This window comes from Sorex fumeus, unplaced genomic scaffold, assembly GCF_029834395.1.
Source record: "Sorex fumeus unplaced genomic scaffold, SorFum_2.1 ptg000032l, whole genome shotgun sequence".
Classification (NCBI taxonomy): Eukaryota; Metazoa; Chordata; class Mammalia; order Eulipotyphla; family Soricidae; genus Sorex; species Sorex fumeus.
Window position 1 is genome coordinate 7657955 of NW_026606089.1, and position 5831 is coordinate 7663785.

The following is a 5831-nucleotide window of genomic DNA, read 5'->3' on the forward strand; positions in this document are numbered from 1 at the left end:
TTCAAAGACCTCACTGATATTCAGGCTATATTAACTAACACGGGAAGCGTTTTTTTTTTCCTGATGCACTATGTAAGTATGATATATTGCCAGGAAGAATGATAAGAAGTTGGTTCTCTTTTTCACAGATTAATAAATTAGACATGAAAACGTTTGTACAAAGGAATCTATCATCTTGTCCTGTTGCTCTGTTTTCTTGTCATCATTCCATTCTCCCCCATGACCCTACCTAACCAGGGCTCTCCGTATTTCTCAGCAGTGTCACACCACCACCGAGGTATCTCGGGAGTTCAAGATGCCACTCTGTCTAACGTTCATTGATTTAAAGAAGGCCTTTGATTCTGTTGAAACGGAAGCGGTCATAGAAGCCCTAGCCAATCAGGGCGTACAAACTCAATACATCAGGATCCTTCGTGAGCTCTATTGCGGATTCACTACCAAGATCTCACCATTCTACAAAGAAGTAATCATCCATATCAAGAGAGGGGTTCGGCAGGGTGATACCATTTCACCAAAACTCTTCAGTGCCACCCTCAAGAACATCATGCGACGGCTGGAATGGGAAAACATGGGAGTGAAGATAGATGGTCGGCAACTACACCACCTCCGCTTTGCTGATGACATCGTTCTAATAACACCAAACATCAACCAAGCGGCACAAATGCTGAACGACTTTGACGGTGATTGTAGAAAGGTCGGACTACAGCTGAATCTTGCGAAGACAATGTTTATGAGAAACAGCCTTGTTCCTGACGCTCCATTCGCTCTCAACGGAACCACCACCTCCGAATGCAACAGTTATATATACCTTGGTCGAGAAATCAACATGATGAATGACCTGGCACCTGAGTTGCGCAGAAGGAAGAGAGCGGCTTGGAATGCCTTCAAGAGCATTGAAGAAATAACTAAAAGGACAAAGAACCTCCAGCTACGAGCACATCTCTTTGATTCCACTATTCTTCCTGCATTAACATATGCCTCAGAGACCTGGACCCTACGAAAACAGGATGAGAACACTATTCGGGTCTCTCAAAGAGGAATCGAAAGAACTATGCTTGGAATATCACAATTCACTCAAATGAGAGATAGAATCCGGAGTTCTGATCTTCGTCAACGCTCAAGAATCAGGGACGCTGTCTCATTTGCCAAGACATCAAAAATCAGACGGGCTGGACACGTAATGAGGTTTACAGACAACCGCTGGACTAGAGCCATTACTGATTGGATTCCACGAGACATCAAAAGATCACGTGGACGCCCACCTATAAGATGGTCAGACTTCTTCGTCAAGACCCTAAATGATCGGTTTGAGGCTCTACATGTTCCTAAAACGAACAGATACCATTGGGCTACGCTAGCACGCAACCGGGATGAATGGAGACATTACTGGCACCCGCTCGAATAAATCGATGAATAACGGGGATTAAGTGATTAATCACTTATCACTTAAGTGATAAGTGATTAAGTCACCACATAGCCTCAGAGCTGTGTTAACTGCCAGCAGCTCACAGCTCTCATGTTTTACCCACACCCAGGCCAGAGCCATCCTTCTGAAACCAAGGATATTTGCTGAAGGCCTGTTCTTCCTTGAATTGGCAGTCATGGTTTACCTCTTCTTAATCATTGTGTTTACAAATTTAGATGAAAGTCACTATACTAGTGACAGGGATTTTCCAAACTAAGGAAAGCATAAACATTTCCCTTTGCCCCAAGAATTTGGGGCTAGTTCTTATCTATCCACTGCTAATCGTATGTGATAATTAGGAAACAGAACTGAAGTCAAAACAGGGACATTTGTCAATTTGGTGCCATGACTAATCAGTCTTAGTATAAGTATATATTTCTAGGGAAAAAAAGCAGAAGAAAAGGAGTTGTTGCTATCAAAGAATGCCAAATCTCTGCCAAGAAATCCTTTTAAAATACAAATTGTGACTATGGACTGTACATTATTGCCACTCAATGCCTTTTTTGCAGACCACAACACCCAAAAGGAGAGAGAGAACAAAAGGGAATCCCCTGCCACAGAGGCAGGGTGGGATGGGGGGGATAGGTGTGAGAGGGATACTGGAATCCATGGTGGTGGGAAATGGGCACTGGCGGAGGGATGGGCAATTTATCATTGTATAATCAAAACCCAAGAACAAAAATTTGTAAATGTACAACTGCACCTCATGGTATTTCACTAATAAAAGTTTTAAAAAATAAAATAAAATAAAATTTGTTTTGTCTGCCAGGGATCAGCAGATGGGAACCTGAGTGAAGGCAAAAGATTAAATTGGTTGAGTTTTATTTATCCTTGAGTATATTAATTTGATTTTGGAGTCAATTTATATGACAGATTATCAAGACACAGAAATTGTCAGCACTTCTCTTGTTTAAAAATATAGTGATACACCATATCTCTATCTCACATTCTTTTTATTTCTGATAGTTTGACACAAAAGATATGTCGAAGTCATAGATAAACGTAAATTATTTAAATACTTTTTTTGATTATTTAAAATTACATTATAGAATTACATTACAAAGTTTCATAAATTTTAGGATTATGCAGAATCAATGTTCATGTATCATATTACAATCACTACTGAAAGGCCTACTCTGTCATTCACCACTGTTCATTTTCTCCACTTTGATTACACCTTTCCATCTGGTAACTAAATAGTCTTTTTTTTATATAATTTATTGATTTATTGAATCACTGTGGGAAAAGTTACAGAGCTTTCGGGTTTAGGTCTCAGTCATGTAAATATCAAACACATTTCCCTTTACCAATACTCATTTTTAACCCCGAACCCCAATAGACCCACACCTCCCACCCCGCCCAATTCTTGTGAGGCAGATGAGATCTAGTTAATACTCTATCTACTTTGACTAGATAGATTGTTTCGATAGAAGATGCACAATTATTGTTTAGAGTTTACGACCCACCCCCCACAATCAGACATGCTGAAACAGCATTGTGAAATGATTTGCTTTCTACAACTTGGTTTAAGAATAAAATGAATTTCAGCTATTTTACATATTTTTTTTATTTTATTTTTTTAAAGTTGTAGATTTACAATTTTTTGTGCTTTGGTTTCAATTATACAATGATCAGATACCCATCCCTCCACCAGTGCCCATTTTCCACCACTATGGATAATATCCCTCCCACCCCCATCCCCCCATCCCCCCTGACTCTGTGGCAGGGCAATCCCCTGTGTTCTCTCTCTCCTTTTGGGTGTTGTGGTCTGCAAAAGAGGCATTGAGTGGCAAACATGTTCAGTCCATAGTCTACTTTCGACATGCATCTCCCCTCCTGGGAGGATTCTCCAAACATCCTTTATTTGGTGCTCCCTTCTCTATCTGAACTGCCCTTTCCTCTAGGATACCTGGCTGGCCTCTAAGTTATGGGGTAATCCTCCTGGTGCTGATCTCAGCTATTCTTGGGTATTAATCTCATACTTTGTTACTTTATATCCCCCAGATGAATGCAATCTTTCTATGTCTATCCCTCTCTTTCTGACTCATTTCGCTTAGCATGATACTTTCCATATTGTACCACTTGTATGTAAATTTCATGACTTCATCTTTTCTAACAGCTACATAGTACTCCATTGTGTAGATGTACCAAAGTTTCTTTAACCAGTCATCTGTTCGTGTGCATTCAGGTTTCTTCCAGTTTCTGGCTATTGTAAAGAGCGCTGCAATGAACAAACAAGTGCAGATGTCACTTCGACTATACATTTTTGCCTCTCTGGGATATATTCCCAGGAGTGGTATTGCTGGGTCAAATGGGAGCTCAATTTCTAATTTTTTGAGAATCGTCCATACTGTTTTCCAGAAGGGCTGAACCAGTGGACATTCCCACCAACAGTGAAGGAGTGTCCCTTTCTCGCCACATCCACGCCAGCATCGGTTGCTTTTGTTCTTTTGAATGTGGGCCAGTCTCTGAGGTGTGAGATGGTATCTCATTGTGGTTTTGATCTGCATCTCCCTGATGATTAATGATGTAGAGCATTTTCTCATGTGCTTTTTTGCCATTCGGATTTCTTCTTTGAGAAAGTTTCTGTTCATTTCATTGCCCCATTTTTGGATGGGGTTGGATGTTTTCTTCTTGTGGAGTTTAACCAGTATTTTGTATATCCTGGATATCAACCCCTTGTCAGATGTGTATTCGGTGAATATCCTTTCCCATTCTGTAGACTGTCTTTGTATTTTGGTCACTGTTTCTTTGGAAGAGCAGAAGCTTCTTAGTTTAAGATAGTCCCATTTATCTATCTCTGTTTTCACTTGCTCGGCCAGTGGCGTGGCATCTTTGAAGATACCATTAGCTTCAATGTCAAGGAGGGTTTTGCCAACTTTATCTTCAATGTACCTTATGGTTTCTGGTCTGATGTTGAGGTCTTTAATCCATTTTGATCTTACTTTTGTACATGGTGTTAGGCAGAGTTCTGAGCCTATTTTTTTGCATGTAGCCGTCCAGTGATGCCAACACAATTTATTAAAGAGGCTTTCGTTACTCCACTTCACATTACTTGCACCTTTGTCAAAGATTACATGAGCATATGATTGAGGGGAGATGTCAGTGTATTCAACCCTGTTCCATTGGTCTGCAGTTCTGCCTTTGTTCCAGTACCATGCTGTTTTAATTATTACTGATCTGATATTTTACTTATTGACCCTAGAAGAATTTCTATTAAAAGTTAGGTAGTTAAGAGATTGGTTTCTGTGCCTCCGGGGCCGTGGCCGTGCTGGAGAGCCGCTCGTGGGGGGCAGCTGGCGACCTCGGTGGGGCGTGGGGGACGGCCCACAAAGCCCCCCTTCCCATGAGGTCCCTGCCGCTCCCGCCAACCCTGGCTCAAACCTGCTGTCCACAAGGCTCCCGTGCGGCCGCCATCTTTCTTTTCCTAAATAGTCTTATAGTTCTAAAGTTTGTTTTTATTGCTTTGAAAAGATCAATATTATGCAATTTTCAACATTGCATGAAACTGGAGGATATCATGCATGAAAAGTTAGCCTTAAGGAAAGGAAAGGATACAAAGAGATTTTTCTCATATATGGGATGTAAAGAAACACAGCAAGGTAGCAACAAAAGTTCAAGGGCAATGTAAGGGGAGAACTGATCCACACAATTGAGTCAGGAGATTGTGAGTGAGGGATTCTGGGGGTTTGGGGGATAGGGAGGGTTTAGTTTTTGAAAGAATGAGGAGTGTCATGTTGGAATTATGTGTATGAGAAACCATTATTAATTGAATTATAAATCATAGAATATAAATAATGTTTTAGACGTTTGTCTGTCTCATTTTATTCTTTTAACTTGCTTTCTACATATCCACTTATAAATGTACTTGTATGATGCCTATCTTTCTCTGCTTGGTTTATGTCACTAAACATAATATCCTCATGTTATCCATTTTTATACAAATAATAAGAAGATTTTACTTCATACAACTGATTAGTATTCCATTGCTTTACCACCTTTCATTTTCAAAATTTGTGGTTTAAAAGATACAAATATTGGTTTTAACAAGGCTCTGGTGTCTTAACAGATGTGATAAATACCAGGTTGTTCACTCTATGGCTTAGAGGCCAGCTGCACTCTCTAGGGGTAAAGGCAGATCAGATAGAGAAGGGAGCACCAAATAAATGGTGCTGGGAAGATCTGACCAGGATGGGAGATGCCTGCTGAAAGTAGTTTATGGACCGAACATGATTGCCACCCAATGTCTCTTCTGCAGACCACAGCTCCCAAAAGGATAGAAAGAACTAAAGGGAGTGCCCTACCAAAGAGGCAGGCTGGGATGGGGATGGGGGCTGGGAGGAATACAGGGATTGGTGGGAGTGGA